This window comes from Cervus canadensis, chromosome 2, assembly GCF_019320065.1.
Source record: "Cervus canadensis isolate Bull #8, Minnesota chromosome 2, ASM1932006v1, whole genome shotgun sequence".
Lineage (NCBI taxonomy): Eukaryota > Metazoa > Chordata > Mammalia > Artiodactyla > Cervidae > Cervus > Cervus canadensis.
In genome coordinates, this window is record NC_057387.1 from 12,759,249 (window position 1) to 12,780,458 (window position 21,210).

General features: G+C 43.0%; 1 long non-coding RNA gene across 1 annotated transcript; it reads right to left on the reverse strand.

Annotated features, from left to right (window-relative positions):
• Window positions 1-303: 303 nt before the first annotated feature.
• Window positions 304-11,745, reverse strand: LOC122431732. Its single transcript, XR_006266613.1, has 4 exons — window positions 11,635-11,745; window positions 10,237-10,423; window positions 675-713; window positions 304-438 (listed from the first exon to the last, which is right to left on the reverse strand). It is a non-coding gene; the product is annotated as an uncharacterized LOC122431732 (long non-coding RNA).
• Window positions 11,746-21,210: the final 9,465 nt, after the last annotated feature.

Below are 21,210 nucleotides of genomic sequence, written 5' to 3' on the forward strand. Positions count from 1 at the left end.
AATATAAAATTCAAATGATGTTGTTGTTCAGCCACTCACTATTGGCTGACTTTGTAACCCCACGGACTGCAGCATGCCAGACTTCCCTCTCCTTCATTATCTCCCAGAGTTTGCTCACGTTCATGTCCACTGAGTTAGTGATACTATCTAACCATCTCATTCCCTGCCGCTCCTTTCTCCTTTTGCCTTCAGTCTTTCCCAGCATCAGCCTTTTCCACTGAGTCAGCTCTTCACATTAGATGGCCAAAGTATCATTATCAGTATCAACTTCAGTATCAGTCCTTCCAATGAAAAGTCAAGGTTGATTTCCTTTTGGATTGATTGGTTTGATCTCCTTGCAGCCCAAAGGACTCTCAAGAGTCTTCTCCACAATTCAAAAGCATCAGATTTTTGGCCCTCAGCCTTCTTTATGTTCCAATGAAGATTACAAAATAATTCCTGAACAAAGGAAAAACAAAGCATGCTCTTCAACAGGAAAATTAAAATATAATCAGTTCTCTTGAATTAATCTATAAATTTAATATGATCTTAATTTTAAAAAACACCAACAGGATTTTTGTTTAAATCCAGACAATCAGGGTTTTTTATATGAAAACATAAGAAGCAATTACATTCAAAGACATTCTAAAAAATAAGCACAAAAAAGAAATTACCCCAAAGAAATTAAAACATACCTTGGAACTATCATTATTAAAGCAGCATGGTATCAGCACCTAAATAGGCATAGAAAATTCAGGATAAGACACAAAAATATTCTGAGACAATTGGCTAGCCATTAGGAAAATATACTGAAGTCACACAACATGCTTCAGACAAAAATAAATTTCACAAAGACTTGAATGTGTCTGGAAATGGATAGTGCTAATGACGGCACAACATTATGAGTGTACTTAATGACACTGAACTTTACACCTAAATTGATTAAGATGATAAATTTTATGTTACATTTATTTTTCCACAATAAAAAATACACCACACAAAAAAAAATTTAATGTACAAAAAGAAAAGATATTGGAATGATTTTTTTTAATATCCAAGAGTATGAAAAACTTAAGTATGACAAAAACACAAATAATCAAAAACCTTTGAAGCCAGAAAAGGTTGATATAGTCAACAACATAAAAATAAAAATTTTTTTTCATAGTAAAACTAGCTACACGTTTTAAAAAATCAGAAATTAGGACAGACATTGAAACTCATATAAAAAATACAAAAAAATATGAAAAGTACTTAAATGTTCACTATTTGGAGACAAAGGAAGATCAATATGTTATTGATATATAGTAGAATTCTATGTAACCATACAAAATATTAAGGCAGTTCTTTATGTGATGTTATGAAATAACTGAAATCTTGAAAGCAGCAAGAACTGACTTGTCACATACATATACAAGGCTGCTCAATAAGATGAACAGCTTATTTCTCATAAAAAACCATGTAGGCCAAAAGATAGTGGGATCATATAGTTAAAGTTCTGAAAGTAAAAAAATAGTCAAATAAGAATTCTGTTATTTATAAAACTACCCAAAAATGAAGCAGAAATTAAGAAATCCCAGAAAAATAAAAGCTTAGAGAATTCAACGCTAATAAATCTGCCTTCAGATAGTCCTTCAGGCTGAAACAAAAGGGCGCTGGAATCAGGCTGAAGCAATAGGACACTAGAAGCCATAGGAGGAAATAAAGGTCACCAGTAAAAGTAGCATTATTAAATATAGAAGATAGAGGTATTGTATTTTTTATATGTAGCTCCTCTTTTTGCTTCCTATGCAATATAAAAGAAAAATGCTTAAACAATAACTATACCTATGTTAATGAGCACACAGTGTATAAAGCTGTAATTCATGACAGTAACAAAATTAAGTAGCTGATGGAACCGGACAGGAGCAGAATTAAAGCAGGCTATTGAAGCTAAAATGGTATCAATCTAGCAAGCTGTATTTTTATAAATTAAGGATGTTAATATTTAAAATGTTCACTTTTTCCCTGTAGCAAGCACTTGGAGAATAACTGAAACTATACAGAAAAGGCAGTTAAATGAAATCAAAGTGGAACACTAGAGAAAAATTAGCCACATGAAAGAAACCTATATTGAAGGAACTGACAGAGGGGGGAAAAGATATAAGAGTTAGAAAACAAATAAGACAAAGGTACAAGATTCCTACATTTTATTGGCCTGTAGTCACTATTGCCACTGCTGCAATCGTTTTGCTGACATTTTTCTAGTATACATATTTTTTAAGTTGAATCATCAACACTTGTTGATGCAAATACAGATGACAGGCTCAAGCAAAAACAGTGTTATCTTTCTATTACAGACATAGATGCTCCAAACTACTGGCATAAATTCAATTGTTCTACAAACCTGAAAGTTGTATCTGAAGAGAGATTGGAACATTACCTCTAAAACAAAATTTAAACCTATGATTTTTATAAGCCCACCGTTGAGAGTTTTATATCAAGACAGTAAAGGGAAAAAATGTACTTTACTTTTGATATGGTGAAATGTATTACACTGTGAAGGTGATTTAATTATTTTAGACACCATGTATCATTCCTACACTTTCTCATTTATAAACAAAACGTCATGTAAGACCAGGTTCATTCACTGCACTCATTAAGGTCTATTGACTGTTGGTTTTTATATTTATCCAATAGCTTTAGCTTCAAGGGTTTTATGTTCATTTCAAAAATTTAGCAGAAACCCTGCTTTCAGTACTGTTGCAAATGACTTGTGCAGAGTCTCTGTTACAAGTGACTGGGGCTTTTAACTAAAGCTTGCCCTTCAAGTGAGTGAGAACTCAAGGTGCAAAAACCTCTCTCAAAAAACAGTTCAAAGTCCACCTCAAGGCCCTAAACCTAACCCCTCCCCAATATGAATTAGTAAAATAAGTGTTACATTGCTTCTTTTTGTCACATGTACCTGTGTGTAGAGAAATGACCTTAGAACCCTCCAGAGGCAGGAAAGGTCTTTATTTAGCTGTTCATCCAAATTTTAATTTTGCCAATCACTAAGAGGCTAACTTCAGCTCAGTTCAGTCACTCAATTGTGTCCGGCTCTTTGCAACCCCATGGACTGCAGCACACCACTCTTCCCTGTCCATCACCAACTCCCAGAGCTTACTCGAACTCATGTCCATCAAGTCGGTGATGCTATCCAACTATCTCATCCTCTGTCATCCCCTTCTCCTCCTGCCTTCAATCTTTCCCAGCATCAGGGTCTTTAACAATGAGTCAGTTCTTTGCATCAGGTGGCCAATGTATTGGCGATTCAGCTTTCAGCATCAGTCCTTCCAAAGAATATTCAGGACTGATTTACTTTAGGATTGACTGGTTGGATCTGTTTGCAGTCCAAGAGACTCTCAAGAGCCTTCACCAGCACCGCAGTTCAAAAGCACCAATTCTTCGGGGCTCAGCATTTTTTATAGTCCGACTCTCACATCCATTCATAACTACTGGGAAAATCATAGCTTTGACTAGACGGACCTTTGCTGGCAAAGTAATGTCTCTGCTTTTTCATATGCTCTCTAGGTTAGTCATAGCTTTTCTTCCAAGGAGCAAGCGTCTTTTAATTTCATGGCTGCAGTCACCATCTGCAGTGATTTTGGAGCCCCCAAAATCACTCTTTCCATTGTTTCCCCATCTACTTGCCATGAAGTGATGGGACCAGATGCTATGATCTTAGCTTTCTGAATGTTGAGTTTTAAGCCAACTTTTTCACTCTCCTCTTTCACTTTCATCAAGGGGCTCTTTAGTTCTTCTTTACTCTCTGCCATAAGGGTGGCGTCATCTGCATATCTGAGGTTATTAATATTTCTCCCAGCAGTCTTGAGTCCAGGTTGATTCCAGCTCAGCATTACACATAATGTACTCTGCATATAAGTTTAAAAAGCAGGGTGACAATACACAGTCTTGACGTACTCCTTTCCTGATTTGGAACAGTCTGTTGTCCCTTGTCCAGTTCTAACTGTTGCTTCTTGACCTGCATACAGATTTCTCAGAAGGCAGGTCAGGTGGTCTGGTATTCCCATCTCTTTCAGAATTTTCCACAGTTTGTGACTATGATCCACATAGTCAAAGGCTTTGGTCTAGTCAATAAAGCAGAAATAGATGTTTTTCTGAAACTCTCCTGCTTTTTCAATGATCCAACAGATATTGGCAATTTGATCTCTGGTTCCTCTGCCTTTTCTAAAACCAGCTTGAACATCTGGAAGTTCACGGTTCACATACTGTTGAAGCCTGGCTTGGAGGATTTTGAGCTTTACTTTGCTAGCATGTGAGATGAGTGCAATTGTGCGGTAGTTTGAGCATTCTTTGGGATTGCCTTTCTTTGGGGGTGGACTGAAAACTGAACTTTTCCAGTCCTGTGGCCACTCCCGAGTTTTCCAAATCTGCTGGCATTTGAGTGCAGCACTTTCACAGCATCATCTTTTAGGATTTGAAATAGCTCAACTGAAATTCCATCACCTCCACTAGCTTTGTTCATAGTGATGCTTCCTAAGGCCCACTTGACTTCACATTTCAGGATGTCTGGTTCTAGATGAATGATCACACCATCATGATTATCTGGGTCATGAAGATCTTTTTTGTATAGTTCTTCTGTGTATTCTTGCAACCTCTTCCTAATATCTTCTGCTTCTGTTAGGTCCATACCATTTCTGTCCTTTATTGTGCCCATCTTTGCATGAAATGTTCCCCTGGTATCTCTAATTTTCTTGAAGAGATCTCTAGTCTTTTCCATTCTGTTATTTTCCTCTGTTTCTTTGCACTGATCACTGAAGAAGGCTTTCTTGTCTCTCCTTGCTATTCTTCAGAACTGTGCATTCAAATGGGTATATCTTTTCCAATATGCTACGGGAGAACAGTGTAGAAATAACTCCAGAATAAATGAAGAGACAAATCCAAAGCAAAAACAACACCCAGTTGTGGATGTGACTGCTGATGGAAGTAAAGTCTGATGCTGTAAATAACAATATTGCATAGGAACCTGAAATGTTAGGTCCATGAATCAAGGCAAATTGGAAGTGGTCAAACAGGAGATGGCAAGAGTGAATATCGACATTTTAGGAATCAGTGAACTAAAATGGACTGGAATGGGTGAATTTAACTCAGATGACCATTATATCTACTACTGTGGGCAAGAATTCCTTAGAAGAAATGGAGTAGCCATCATAGTCAACAAAAGAGTCCATAATGCAGTACTTTGATGCAATCTCAAAAATGGCAGAATGATCTCTGTTTGTTTCCAAGGCAAACCATTCAATATCACAGTAATCTGAGTCTATGCCCCAACCAGTAATGCTGAAGAAGCTGATGTTGAACAGTTCTATGAAGACCTACAAGACCTTCTAGAATTAACACCCAAAAAAGATGTCATTTTCTTTAAGGGGACTGGAATGCAAAAGTAAGAAGTCAAGAAACACCTGGAGTAACAGGCAAATTTGGCCTTGGAGTACAAAATGAAGCAGGTCAAAGGCTAACAGAGTTCTGCCAAGAGAACACACTGGTCATAGCAAACACCCTCTTCCAACAACACAAGAGAAGACTCTACACATGGACATCACCAGATGGTCAATAGCAAAATCAGATTGATTATATTCTTTGCAGCCAAAGATGGAGAAGCTCTACACAGTCAACAAACCAGGAGCTAACTGTGGCTCAGATCATGAACTCCTTATTGCCAAATTCAAACTTAAATTGAAGAAAGTAGGTGAAGCCACTAGGTCATTCAGGTAAGACCTAAATCAAATCCCTTATGATTATACAGTGGAAGTGGCAAATAGACATAAGGGATTATATCTGATAGAGTGCCTAAAGAACTATGGATGGAGTTCATGACATTGTACAGGAGGCAGTGATCTAGACCATCCCCAAGAAAAAGAAATGCGAAAAAGCAAAATGGTTGTCTGAGGAGGCCTCACAAAATCTGAGAAAAGAGGAGAAGCTAAAGGCAAAGGAGAAAAAGAAGCTAACTAGGAGAATTGTATTTTTCTGAGATGGGTATCCAAATCAAGGATAAGGGGTATAACAGATAATTTTCCAGTCTATCTCTTCCCCTCTCTCTTTCTTTTTACCTTTCTGTGTCATTAGATCATGTAAATAGCATAGAGCTGACTTTACCTAATCTAGAATCTTGGCCTTTTAATAAGGGGATGCAATCCATTCAAATGTATTCCTTTTTCTACATGCAGGTACCTACAAGAGGAATCACAAGCTGAAATTAAGATTGCCAGGAGAAATATCAACAACCTCAGGTAAGCAGATTGTATCTCTCTAGTGGCAGAAAGTGAAAAGGAATTAAAGAGTCTATTGATGAGAGTGAAAGAGGAAATGAAAAGCTGGATTGAAATTCAACATTCAAAAACTAACATCATGGCATTCAGTTCTACCACTTCACAGCAAATAGAAGGACGAAAATTGGAAACAGTGACAGATTTTATTATCTTGGGCTCCAAAATCACAGTGGATGGTGACTGCAGTCATGACATTAAAAGATACTTGCTCCTTGGAGGGAAAGCTATGACAAACCTAGACAACATATTAAAAAAGAGAGACATCACTTTGCCAACAATAGTCCATAGAGTCAAAGCTATGATTTTTCCAGGAGTCAGGTAGAGATGTGAGTTGAACCATAAAGAAGGCTGAGTGATGAAGACTTGGTGCTTCCAAATTGTGGTGCCAGAGAAGACTCTTGAGAGTCCCTTGGGCTGCAAGGAGATCAAACCAGTCAATCCTAAAAGAAATCAACCCTGAATATTCATTGGAAGGACTGATGCTGAATCTGAAGCTCCAAGGCCACCTGCTGCAAAGAGCTGACTCGTTGGAAAAGACCCTGATGCTGGGAAATATTGAAGTCAAAAGGAGAAGGGGGTGGCAGAGAATGAGATGGCTGGATAGCATCACCAACTCAATGTACATGAATTTGGGCAAACTTCAGGAGATACGGAAGGACAGGGAAGCCTGGTTTACTGCGGTTCACGGGGTCGCAAAAAGTCAGACAAAATTGAGTGACTGAACGGAACGGAACTGATTCTGACCAGCATGAGATGATACCTCATTGTGGTTTTGTTTTGCATTTCTCTAATAATGAGTGATTGAGCATCTTTTTATGTGTTTATTAGCTATCTGTATGTCTTCTTTGGAGAAATGTCTGTTTAGTTCTTTGGCCCAGTTTTTGATGGGATTGTTCATTTTTCTCGTATTGAGCTGCATGAGCTGCTTATATATTTTGAAGATTAATCTCTTGTCAGTTGTTTCATTTGCTATTATTTTCTCCCATTCTGAAGGCTGCCTCTTCACCTCACTTATAGTTCGCTTCGTTGTGCAAAAGATGTTAAGCTTAATTAGGTCCCAATTGTTTATTTTTGTTTTTATTTCCTTTACTCTGGGAAGTGGGTCATAGAGGATCTTGCTGTGATTTATGTCAGCTAGTGTGCTGCCTATGTTTTTCTTTAAGAGTTTTATAATTTCTGGTCTTACATTTAGATCTTTAATCTATTTGAGTTTACTTTGTGTATGGTGTTAGAAAGTGTTCTAGTTTCATTCTTTTACATGTGGTTGACCCATTTTCCCAGCACCACTTGTTAAAAAGATTGCCTTTTCTCCATTGTATATTTTTGTCACTTTTGCCAAAGATAAAGTGTCCATAGGTGCATGGATTTATCTCTGGGTTTTCTATTTTGTTCCATTGATCTATATTTCTGTCCTTGTGCCAGTACCATAATGTCTTGATGACTGCAGCTTTGTAGTATAGCCTGAAGTCAGGCAGGTTGATTCCTCCAGTTCCATTCTTCTTTCTCAAGATTGCTTTGGCTCTTCAAGGTTATGTGTTTCCACACAAATTGTGAAATTATTTGTTCTAGTTCTGTGAAAAATACCATTGGTAGCTTGATAAGGATTGCATTGAATCTATCTTTGACACAGACTTCTTTAGTAGTTTATAAATTATACCACCTTGTATTTTTATCCTACTGGTTACTAAAGTTCAATTTTTACTTCAACATTTAAAGATAATCAGTATTATGCCTTCTCTTTGTACAAAACAAGAACTTAAACATATTTTTCCACTATATTCTCAACCCATCCCATGTCTTGGTTATTATATACATTATGTAATTGTCATATATAATTTTCATGTATATGTAAAATTATAAAATTTTATATAAATCATGATTATTTAATTATCTAGGCTTCACTAAGCACAGAAAGAAGTCAGCCATTTACCCCAGGGCTGGGAGTCAGAACCCATCAGGCCAGGGGGAGTAGATTTCTTCCCCAGGTCTGTAGTTAGAAAACTCCCATAGCTGCATCACATGGGTGAGAGTGGCAGTATGTAACTTAGTCGGATGTGCCTCCAACCCTGAAACCCAGTTTCTCTTTTGTCCCCTCTCACCCAAGAGCCCATGCCCAGATCCAGATTCATTCATCTACTAGCACAGTAGGCTGGTGCAATGTCAGCCTAGGATGTGAGACCCCAGGAAACACAAGAAGCCTGACAGTGACCTGGCTGAGCCAGGGCCTCCCCAGGGAGCTGGAACAGAGAACACTGGGGCCAGCCCCCAACTCCAAGAATCTAAGCCTGAGGGACAGCCTCCTCACCTGTGTGGACAGTATAACCCTGCAGATGAGAAGAAAGCAACCTTATACCTGGCGGTCATCTGTCCATGGAGGCGTGAGTGTGATCTGCTAGAAAGGTGATGAAAATGAGTCAGCAAAGACCAGGGGAGGTCAAGGCTGGGAAGTCTCAGGGAAATTAGGGGAACTGAGAAATATTTTTAAATAGTTTCTGTGATGTAACCAAAAGGTCACCACCTCAGTGAATGTGAACAGCCTCATTATAGACTATAGTCTTCAAACCTGCAAGTCCAGAAACTGGAGCAATATATGGAGGTTAATGCATCACCCAGGGTATCAATGTAAGACTGGCAGGCAGACACCCATTTCCCAACATCATTGAGCCTAGTAGGCTGAATTAGACAACAGATCCAAGCAGGAGAGGAGAAGGATCTGAGGAATAAGGACTAAGGAACTCAGGGTACCCTGCCCCCAGTCCTGGAAAGCTCGTGCCCTCCAGACTCTGGCCCTCACCCTGGATGGGTGGGACTTAATCACCTGTTCAGGCTGATAGATGCCCTTTTTTTGCTGCATTCCAGACTTGCCCTTTCAAATGCTGGTTACCACCTCTGAGTACATAAACAGTTCAACCCTCCTCTGAGCAGTGTGAGAACCTGCGGTCAGCACAACCCATTACCACCCTTCCCCCATCAGCTTAGAGAATCACCTTGATTACACAGAGGAAGTAAACCGGGTAGGTCAGGGGATGGGAGGCCCTACAGGAGCTTTAAGCCATGGCATCATAAAATACCAAGTCCCCTACTTTCCTGAGGGCTACAGACTAGAAACAACTAATGTTAAAAAGGAGGGGCAGTCAGACAGAGAAAGACATCATATGATAGTGCTTATATGTGGAATCTAAAAGCATGGTACAAATGAACTTATTTTCAAAACAGAAATAGAGATACAGAGGCAGAAGACAAACTGATGCTTACCAGTTGAGGAGGAGAGGAGGTGGGATTAGTCGGGAGATCAGGATTAACATATGTGCACTACTATACTTAAAATTGTTGTTGTTTAGTCACTAAGTCATATCCGACTCTTTTAGTGACCCCATGGACTGTAACTTACCAGGCTCCTCTGTCCATGGGATTTTCCAGGCAAGAATACTGGAGTGGGTTGCCATTTCCTTTTCAAGGGGATCTTCCCAACCCAGGGATTGAACCCACATCTCCTGCATTGGCAGGTGGATTCTTTACCACTGAGCTGCCTGGGAAGCTCCATGATATATAAAACACATAACTAATAAGGACCTGTTGTGTCGCACAGAGAGCTCTATTCAACACTCTGTAATGGCCTATATGGGAAATAATCTAAAAAACAGTGGATATATGTATATGTATAACTAATCCACTTTGCTATACACCTGAAACTAATAAACACTGTAAATCAAATATATTCCAATAAAAATTTAAAATAAAAAAGGAGATGTAATATCAATTCAGCTGCCCCATTCCACCAATGCCCTCTTGACCTCTGCTTGCATACATGGGGCTCTCTTCTGAACAGTCTCTTCCTTTTCATTTCCTCACTCACTCCTCACGTTCAGGCAGAGTGCCCACTAGATGCTGGTAAGGGGAAAGTTCAATGAAAACTAAGGGAAACCCCTGTCCTCAAGGAACTTACAGTGCAGTGGGGGCTTCACCACACACTGGTTGTGTGACCCTGGACAGGTTATGTAATTTTTGTAGCCTTTCTATAGTATGGATAAGGATTGTATCTACTTCATAGGGCATGAACATGCTCTGAAGTCTGGTGATCCCAGAGTCTTCTGTACCTTCTCTGTCTTGGAATTTATTTCTCTTAAGGGAGCCTGAGGGAGAAAAGACAAGCACAACTTTAGTGTAATGAGATGGGTGGTGAAAGTAAATCATTCATGCTAGGATCAGGAGGAAAAAACTGTAGCTTCACATCAGGTTATATGTTTAATTTACTTTTTAACTTTAACACAAAGAATGCCACTTCACGTGCATTTGTTGTACAACATTTGGTTAAAGTTTTTCTTCACTAATTCAAGATAGACAATCATCTTAACCAAAATTCAACTAGGTAGCAATTGATATACCTGTAAATTGTTTTACTGGCCTGAAAAAAATAGCAATGCACCATTATTAAAATCTCTATTGAATAAATATTGACCTACTTATTACTGGAATTATAGAACAAGAAAGTTGTTCGTTGGGTATTTGCACCCATAGTGGATATTTACTACATTATTACTAATGAACTTTTATAAGTTGCTGCCAGAAAGATAGAATACCATACTTCTTCATACAAGTCAGACATGTCCCTGACAGCTCCAGAGCAGGAATTTTTGAACATAATGTGCCTATTGGAGAGGTGCTCAGGGGCTGAAGAAGGCCAGTTTGCCAGATGCCAATTTGGTGAATGATTCATAAAGTCATCGGAATTATCAAGGTATCCATTTATAAGAAACTTTTTTATTTTTAAGCTATATGTTAAACTTAAAGCAATTCATATTGGATGAAATGGTTAACAGCCTTCAAAGATTTCTGCTATTTGAGCTGGCAGGTTTCATTATTTCTTCCTAAGGGTACCTAAAGCAATGTTTCATGTCTCTCTCTACCCAGCTCCCTGCAGGAGACAGAAAGAGAAGTCAGTTCACAAGACAGCCTGAGAGGGAAGATTGCACGGGAGAGAGACGAGGAGACTGACAGGCAGAGAGACTGGGAGTCTGAGGCCAGGGAGGCAAGCTGAAGCCAGATCCCTGGAGTCTTTGCTCCCCAAAGTTCTCATGGGCTCTGGTAATCCATCTGATTCAAATCATTGTAAATGTATCAATAATTGATAGAAATAAATATTTTACAAATTTGTCAAATTCATCAAACTGCTCATCCTGTGATTTACCCATTTAGAAAATGGATTTTTCTATAAACTGTTTTTCAGCAAACTGGTTGTTGCTGAATTAACCCTTGAGCAAATGTACTTGAGTCTTACAGCATAATGGGTAAGAAGTTAGGCTTTGGGGCCCAGCTGCCTGGGCCACACCCTCACAACACTTACCGGCTGCACACTCTTGAGCAAGGCCTTGACCTCTCAGTGCCTCCATCCCCTCAGCTGTGAGAGGAGAGTCATCAGGCCTTCCCTCATAGAGCTGTTGGCAGGGTCACTGAGTCAACACACTCACAGCAGAAAGAGTGGTGCTGGCATCAAAACCACAGGTTATTATTGTCACTCTGCCCTGCCCCACCTCAGGCCCGGTCCTCCCACCTGTCTCCTCCATGTGAACCACGCATCAGGTGGTCCCCATCAGGACGATGCTCTGTGCCATTATCTGGTCCCCCCATGAAGATGCCTTAACACAAAAGCAGATGCAGCCCTGAAAATGCCTTTGTTATAAGGTGGGCACCTGCAGGACCCAAATATACACATACTAATCACCAGATTATTATTGAAATGAAAGCGTAAAATATAAACACTCTAATATAGCTCTTGCAGGATCCCAAGACTATAAAACACACCAGTTTGAGAAACACCATTCCAGGAGCAATAGACCCAGATGGGAAAGGCAACAGACACAGGGGCAGAGGGGTGAGGAGACAGAAAGCCCATGAACCACAAGGATGCCACATCACCCAGCCAGCCCAGTCTGATGGGGAGGAGGGGAAAGGGAACAGAATCACACAGGCACTCCTCATGAAACAGGAAGACCCCACCCAGAGGAGACTGTTTCTCTGTGGTTTTCATAGAACTGGAGCAAGTGGAGCAGGCAGGGTTCTCCACCTCCCATGGCCCAAAGCCCATGCTCTCCTCCCACCTTCACCAGGAAGCTATAGACCAAACAAAGAATACCAGCCCTCACATACAGATCTCTAACTCATGTGCTCAGACTTCAGGGTCCTGACAGAAGGCAAAATCAAAATGAATCCAAATACACAGGGTTGCCAAGGCAAATAGCAGAACAAACAGAAAGTCTCCAATCAAAGATGAAAATGCAGGGGGGAAAGAAAAGCTAGCAGAGACCTACACAAATATTTGATCCTACAAAGTAAAAGAAAGAAACAAGAGTTTGCAAAAGACTGATGAAACAAGAGATGAAAGATGAACTAAAATATCAGAATATGAAGAGGGTTGGAGGATCCAGCAAGTCAGAAAATAATTGAGAAGAGAATTAATTCTTTTGCAGAATCTAAAAATACAAACACGACAGAAAACTCTATCAGTGATGTGAAAAACAGGATGAGAAAATAACATGGAAAACAAGAGGGAAAAAATTGAGCAAAATGGACTGACAATGGGAATCAAACATGTAGATAACTAGTTCCCTAAGGAAGACACAGAAGGAATAGAGAAATAAAATACTGTGATCAACACCATCTTCTTACTAACAGAGCCCTGACTGGTCCTACTGCCAAGGTGAGATACCTGGTATCTGGGATAGAGGTGGGGTATTCACCTGATTTTGTGCGTGATGGGCAGGTGACCCTGTTCTGGTCAATGATAGGTAAGAAAAGTTTTCTGGGAGCTTCTGCGAATGACTTTCATTCTGACAAGAGGAAGGAGGGACAGGAAAAACTCCTGCCCCAAGTTGCCAAATGACTTTTGCCTCTGACTGTGGCTGTGTGACAGTGAGGAGCTTGAATCTGTTGGAGCCGTTTCAGAGCAGAAGGAAGGTCAGGAGATGCAGAGGCTGAGCCATAGCTCTTCTCTGGGCTTAGAAGTTACCAAGGGAGCGGCAAGAGTGATGCCACAGATGTGGGGAAAGAGCTGTGTGAAGATGGGTGAAAGCAAACAGTTTTGGAGTTTATACTTGCTAAACTACAGAGCATAAAGGAGTGGTTGGAGATGGTGTTGGACATGTAGACTGAAATTAGGTTTTGGACTGCTTGTTCAAGATATTCATGAACCAAGTAAATGTATGTGTGTTCTCTCCTGGAACTGTAAAATGATAGTAAATGTATTTTAGTAGTATCAGTCACACAGAGAGAGACAGGGAAGCAACTACTCAGCAGACCAGAGATGCCTGGAATCTGAGAGATGAGGAAAACTGTTGCCTAGTAAGGAAGAGCCAGACGCAGGACATCAGATTCTCCGGGATCATGCCCAGGGCTTTGTTAAGGACTCAGATGAGCCCAGTGTGCAGCCACGTTTGAGAACCACTAACCTAGAACCACATGTATGGACACAGCAGAGGATGGAGCCATCTGCCCAGAGGAACCACAAGGACTCCAAGCTCAGAGGGCCAGGTAGGAAGGAGGGTGGGGTGAGAATGAGGCTGAAACAGGGGACCAACCTACTGGGTGGTCTGGGAATGAAATAGTCACCCGGCAACCGCCCCCCCCCAACCCAGGCATGACTATCCAGGAGCCAGGCATTACCTTCTCATGCAACAGCAACAAGAAAAAGACTCTTCTAAAACAAAATAAAACCCAAAAACCCGGAATGCATGGCATGGAGAGAACTGTGGGTACTGGATCTCAGGAAAGCCTCCTCATTCTATCATTTATGGGTTCCCCAGCATAAAAGCCAGTCCCTGTCCCTACCCTAAGGTGGAGTCTGACTGCCCACAGAGCTGCCTGGTTCCTTTTCAAACTTAAGAGGAAAACAAAGGATCCCCCAGACACGTGACAAAAGCTGGCAGCACGAAGATCAATTCCAACCACTGACAGGCAGGACAGGAGGCAGGCTGGAGAGGAGGGGCAATCAGTGAATACATCTCCCATAGATTAACAAGAAGTCATTGGGCAATACTTCAGTTTAAAAATTCCAGAAATACCCTTAGAAGCATTACCTAGAGACACAGAGGTAATCAGAGAAAAACTAAAACCAGAAATAGTAGAATCGGTTGCCTCTGGGGAGAGGAACTGGGGCCAGCATGGTGCTGAGACTTTTCAGTATGCTTTTTAAAACCATATGCATGAGTAACTTGATCACACATATATGTATGCTATGTGTGTATGTGTGTATATATATATACACACATTATATATATATTATATCTGATTATATGTACTAGGTTGGCCAAAAAGTAAGATGGTATGGAAAAACCCAAATGAACATTGTAATAACCCAGTATTAAAAAGAAAATAATCAAACTATAAAGCAGCACTGTCCAACTTGAACGTGCACACAATTCACCTGGCAATCTTGTTAAAGAGCAGATTCTGACTTAGTAACTCTAGGGGGCCTGAGACTCTGCATTTCTTATAAGATCCTGGGTGATGCTGAAGCTGCAGGTCTGAGAACCACAGGTAGTAGGGCTGCAGATGATGAAAGCCAGGCCAAGGCATCTGAAATAAATTCTGTGGATAAGTGGAAATCAGCGAAGATCTTTGAACAGAGGTGAGATAGGGTCAGAGGATGCTTTAGGAGGACTGATCAGGGCAGCATCACCTATTGGGAGACACTGGGAGCACAGGAACAGACATTGTAAAATTCAGGCAAGAGAAGGGGGCTAGGGCAGGGCAGTGATGGAGGGCAGAGATGACAGGATAGAGAGACACAGCTGCAGTAGAATCGCTCAGCAAAGAACTGGGGGTGAGGGGTTAAGGCAAGAAGGTACCCAGGTCCAAGGAGAGTGTTCTGGGCCTCAGAGACTCTGGGCAGGAAGGAGAGTGCAGTCTGGGGACTTGAGCATAAGGGACCTACAGGACCACCAGGGGTTGGTAGTGCAGACCAGGAGGTCGGGAGAGGCGGAAATCAGTGAGGAAGTGACCCCACAGTAGGAACACTCATCACTCACAAACACTAAGGATTGTCCTATATCAGGAGCACAGCCACAGCTGCATGTGACAGAGGTTCTGGCGTTGGGGTCACACTCAGGCCATTCAGGGAGCCTCTTTCCCGCACCCTCTCCACTCTCCAGCTCCATCTCTGATGCTAAGAGCATCAGGTCCTAGGCTCAAAGCTGACCTGAAGACTCAGGACAACCCTGGCCTTTCCAAAGAAAGACCCCAGGACAAAGCTCATTCTCAAGGAAACATGACCTCCCTCTGTGGCCTGGGCTCAGAGCTTCCCTTCACAGGCCCCCAAAAGGGCCAGGGTGACGCAGAGCAGCTGGGAAGCTGGGGACACTCCTTCCAGTGACTTCTGTCTCTTCACCTCCACACACACTTATGGAGCGGAGATAAAACGCTGAATATAAGCATGGTCTCAGGATAGTCACTGAAGAACCCACTATATATGGTACTTTAGTTTAACTTTTTACATGTCTTGCTCGTAAGATACTTTTTAAAGTAAATCTGGAATATGGTTTACTGTGCTACCAAACAAAGTGAAACAGTTGCTTGGCTCTGTATGAGACAATTAAGGAGTATCTCTCTTCTGGGTGAAGTAAGTCAGACAGAGAAGGAGAAATATTGTAGGACATTCCTTATATGTGGATTCTTAAAAATAAAATGACACAGATGAACTTACAAAATGGAAAGAGACTCACAGAGAACAAACTTATGACTGTCAATGGGAGGGATAGCAGGAAGGAATAGTTAGGGAGTTTGGGATGGAATTATACACTCTGCTATGTTTAAAATGGATAACCAACAAGGACCTGCTGTAGAACACAGGGAACTCTGCTCACTGTTATGTGGCAGCCTGGATGGGAGGGGAGTTTGTGGGAGAATGGATCCATGTATATGTATGACTGAGTCCCTTTGCTATTCATCTGAAACTATCACAACATTATTAAAAGGTTATACCCAAGTACAAAATTAAAAGTTTTTAAAAATTAAAAATAAAATAAGTTAGTTCCAGTCATAAAAAAAGAAAAAGAAATATCTCTCTTTGAAAGGCTGAGCACCCTACCAGAAGCCATTCTATGCATGAAAGGTCCGTGTGCCCATGGCAATGACATTGGACCCCCGGCCTGCGTTAATTTTAAAGAATTAAGGAAAGGAGAAGTGTGACCCTTGATAAATGGGGCACGGCTTCACCAGTTCTTGCTGAATCTACAGGACAGACATTTCCCCTGGTGTCCAGTCCATCAGGGGCACCCAGACAGCTAAAGCATCATCAACGCCCCCACTTGTCTAGTAGTTTCCAGTGCGAAAGCACTTTGACCTGCGAGAGGCCAGTATGTACCATGATTACCTTCCCATTAAACAGACGAGGAAACTAAGGATGCATATAGCTTATTTGTTAACCCAAGGTGTAGAAAGTCAGCATGTGTCAAAACCAGGCCTCAGACCAGATCCCCGTCCTTTCAGACCAACACCCTTTTCAGATTCAGGTTCCTCTCGGCGCAGTGAAGCTCCCACACAAGAGGGTTTCAGACCTTGAGAAGCCACACGAGGGGGAGGAAGGCCAGGCCGGTCCCAGGCAGCCTCTCACCTCCCTCACACCACCACAAGCGGAAATGCTAAGGCCTGTGGCTGCATGTCAGCATTCTCTGGGTCCCCAGCGCAGCCCTCGTCCAACCACAGTTAAACCCACTGTGCACTCCGTGGGTCACAAACAGGCCAGCACCTCCAGCTACAGCCCAGACCTGCAAAACCTGCTGGCCTGAGAAGCCTCAGCTGGTTGGTCTCCCAGCGGGGCCTGGAGATTCCCACTGTCTGTGAGCAGCAAGCTGGTGGGCCTGCCCTACACCCTGGGGCAGTGAACTGTCCTCCTATAGCGTCTCATGGTCCAGCTTTCACAGGGCCTTTTCATCTTAGTCTTAGCATCCATCCCATCAGTCACACCAAGTACTTTACCTTCTAAGCCTGGAGAAGGCCCCCCACCCCCATGGAGAAACTGCACTCACCCCATGCTTGCGTCCAGCTCCCATGCACCACTCCCATCTAACCTCATCCCAACCACAAACTTGGGCCCCTTCTTCTGGGCTTCCTTTATCACAAGATTTTCCTCCTGATTCTCGGCAAGACATGTTCTCAGCATCTCTCTTCTATCCAGCGAGGAGAGGACAGACCACGACAGCCAGCACAATCTTCCTCCCACCCCAGGGGCTCACGTAACACCGAACAACCCACAGGGAGGCAGGTGGGCCCTGCGGATCCCTGAAACTGTGCCCTCAGACCTTTGAGACCCTCCCATTGGGGGCAGAGAGAGGAGAGAAAGCCCCAGCATGAGCTGATAATGGGAAAACCTCCGCATTTTCGAGGTCACACCACATTTCTTATGGCCCTAAGAAAGAACCCCCATCATCAGCCTCCAGCCTGCAGACCGGCTTGCCCTCCCTGGAGTAAGATCCTTCCCTCCCACCCCTGCCAAACTCCCACCAACCCTTCCAGATGCAGCTCAGATGGCCCCCCGGAACCCTGCCCCACCCTACCCCAGATGAACTAGGTGCCCTCTGCACTGGGGTCCCACAGCACTTGGGCAAGCTGTTGGTCATTTGTGATATAACCAAGCATCAGTGGATCTTGTCCACCCACCCTCTTCTTACACCCGGGCCTGTGAACAGGAGGGGCAAGCAGGCCCCACTCTCAGTATAATCATTTTCTAGGGCTGCCCTAACAAAGTACTCAGGCTGGGAGGCTTCCTTAGCAGCAGATATCTTCTCACACAGTTCTGGATTCTGGGAGTCTGAGATGAGGTGTCAGCAAGATTCATGTCTTCTGAGGACTCTTTCCTTGTCTGGTTGATAGGCTTCTTCTCCATGTGTCTTTCCATAGTCTTCCCATTGTAAATATCTGTGTCCAATGTCTTTTCCCCGTAAGGACCTCAGTCATATTGTATTAGGGCCCATTCTTATGACCTCAGTTCAGTTCAGTTCAGTTCAGTCACTCAGTCATGCCCAACTCTTTGCAACCCCATGGACTACAGCACGCCAGGCTTCCCTATCCATCACCAACTTCTGGGTTTTAATCAAACTCATCTCCATTGAGTCGGTGATGCCATCCAACCATCTTATCCTCTGTTGTCCCCTTCTTCCACCTTCAATCTTCCCCATCATCAGGGTCTTTTCCAATAAGTCCGTTCACATCAGGTGGCCAAAGTATTGGAGTTTCAGCTTCAGCATCAGTCCTTTCAATGAACACCCAGGACTGATTTCCTTTAGGATGGACTGGCTGGATCTCCTCAAAGTGCAAGGGACTCTCAAGAGTCTTTTCCAACACCACAGTTCAAAAGCATCAATTCTTCGGCACTCAGCTTTCTTTATAGTCCAACTCTCACATCCATACCTCATTTTATCTTAATTGCTCTGCTGAAGGCCCTGTCTCCAAATGCAGTCACATTCTGAGGAACTGGGGCTGGGGGTGGGGGAAGGAGTTCATGTGAACTACAGGAGCGAAGAAGTCAGCCAACTCTCAGGCTGGTGTGAGTCAAAGCTAGCACTGAGAGCAGGTGCCCTGTTGACTCACCCTTGTCCCATCCCTCCTGTGAAGATGCTGGGGTGTCACACATGCTCTTAAATAAGACAAGCAGCTTTCAGCTAAGCAGCACATGACAGCCGTGATCGCTTTCCACTCAGCAAATGTTTACAGTCTGTGTCCACCATATTGCTTCCAGTGGAGACACAGTTTATGCATGTTTCATACTCAGTTATTTGCCCTCAGTAACAGTAAACAGTAAAACAGAGACAGGAGAATAGCAATTTCAATTGTGCAGAAATTCCACTCTAGGAGAATCCACTCTATTCACAAACTGAAGGCTTGGCGCGAGCTTGAGATGGAAGCTGTAAATCCACGGCTTCCCGTGGGTCCAGTGGTCCATCTCTCTGCTCCCACCCATCTTCCCCGGCAGCAGGGCTGTGCCAGGAACTGTTTAACAACTGGCTCTTCAGGAGGAGAAGGCCCTGGTCTCTAGCATTTGCCAATCCCAGTGGTGTGGACACCCCCCTCTGTGGCTCATTCCAAACCACCAGCATGCTGACACTGAGCACAGACTTGGGAAAAAACGGATAAAACCAGCTCTCACAAGCCAGCTCCAGGTGTTTCTAGCACATTACTGTCTGGGGGGAATCTAACATTTCAGTCTACAGACACATTTTCATGCAGCATTGCCCGAAAATACAGACAACTGTTTACCAGGAGGAAAAGGCAGTCTCTCCCAAGGCAGGAGGATGACTTCTGGAGGGTGGTCCATGGGTCTGCACCATAGCAGCATCCTAGGAATCCACAGAAGAGGTTTTCTCTTGCTTTTTTTTAATTTTTAATTTTTTTAGCACCAAAAACATTTTGTATTGGGGTGTAGCTGATTAACAATGTTGTGGTAGTTTCAGCAAAGTTTGGTGCTAGAACAGCAAAGAGACTCAGCCATACACATATATGTATCCATTCTCCCCCAAACCCCCCTTCCATCCAGGCTGGCACATAATATTGAGTAGAGTTCCCTGTGCTCAATAGGTCTTTGCTAATTATCCATTTAAAATATAGCAGTGTGTACATGACCTTCCCAAAGTCCCTAACTATCCATTCCCTTTGGCTTGCCTATTGTAAACAGTGCTGCAAGGAACATTTGGTGCATGTATTTTTTACAGGAGTGATTTTAACTCTATTTCACCTAACTTTTCCATCAGTAACCAAAGTGAAGGCCTGGATGACCCTCATCCACTCTTCTCCTTCATAAGACCACCCCAGCCCAGGCTCAAGTGGGGTAGCCCTCCTTGTCTACCTGCCCACATGACTGTGTATCCTGAGAGCCCAGAACAACTTTGCCTTTGGAGCCCAGCCTACTGGGAGGCAGGACTTCACAGGCAGACACATCCTGATTCCATTCCTACTTCTACCACAAGCTGGATAATTGTGGGCAGATCCCCAACATCCTTCTCTAGAAAATAAGATAATAACTCTTTCCCAGAGTTGTTGGAAGAACTAAGTAAATATGGTGAAAAGCACCCAGCACAGGGCAATCCCAACAGACTTCACCGCTCCCATCCTCCCAGGGGAGGCAGTCTGAGCCACTGTCGGATAGCATCCCCACCCGATGGCTGATTTCAGAATTGCCCAAAAGGCACACACCTGTTCCTGAATTTGAGGGAAACTGTTTAGAGAAGAGAAGTAGTGGGCGTCTGGGAGAATCAAGACCATGGTTTCTGAGAGGCCGCCAGATACCATGGAAGGACGTGGGGCACTGGCATCTGGTTCAGATGACAGCTCTGCCAGGTGTTAGCTGTCACTTGCCTTAGTTTCCTCATCTGTAAAATGGACGTGAGTTCTGTGTTGTTAGATAAGCAGACACTCTCAATAAGTGCTGCCCTTCTGCTTGCTCTTGACCCTCTTCCCAGCCCCATTTCCCAGAACTTAATATCATTTCCTGCCTCCCCCATGCCACGCTGCCCTCAGTCACTCAGGCATATCCGACTCTTTGGACCCCACAAACTGTAACCCACCAGTCTCCTCTGTCCATGGGGATTCTCCAGGCAAGAATACTGGAGTGGGTTGCCATTTCCTTCTCTAGGGATCCTCCCAACCCAGGGATCAAACCCAGGTCTCCCTTATTGCAGGCAGATTCTTTACTGTCTGAGCCAGCAGGGAAGACCATGAACACTGGAGTGAGTAGCCTATCCCTTCTCCAGGGAATCTTCCCGACCCAGGTATCGAACCAGGGTCTCCCGCATTGCAGGTGAATTCTTTACCACCTGAGCTACCAGGGAAGCCCTCCTGCCTCCAAAGGTCCCCTTAGTAGTTCTTTCTTGGCCTCATCTTTTCAATACTGTTCAGGGTTCTCTTCACTCCGAGAGGAAGGATCTCAAAGTCC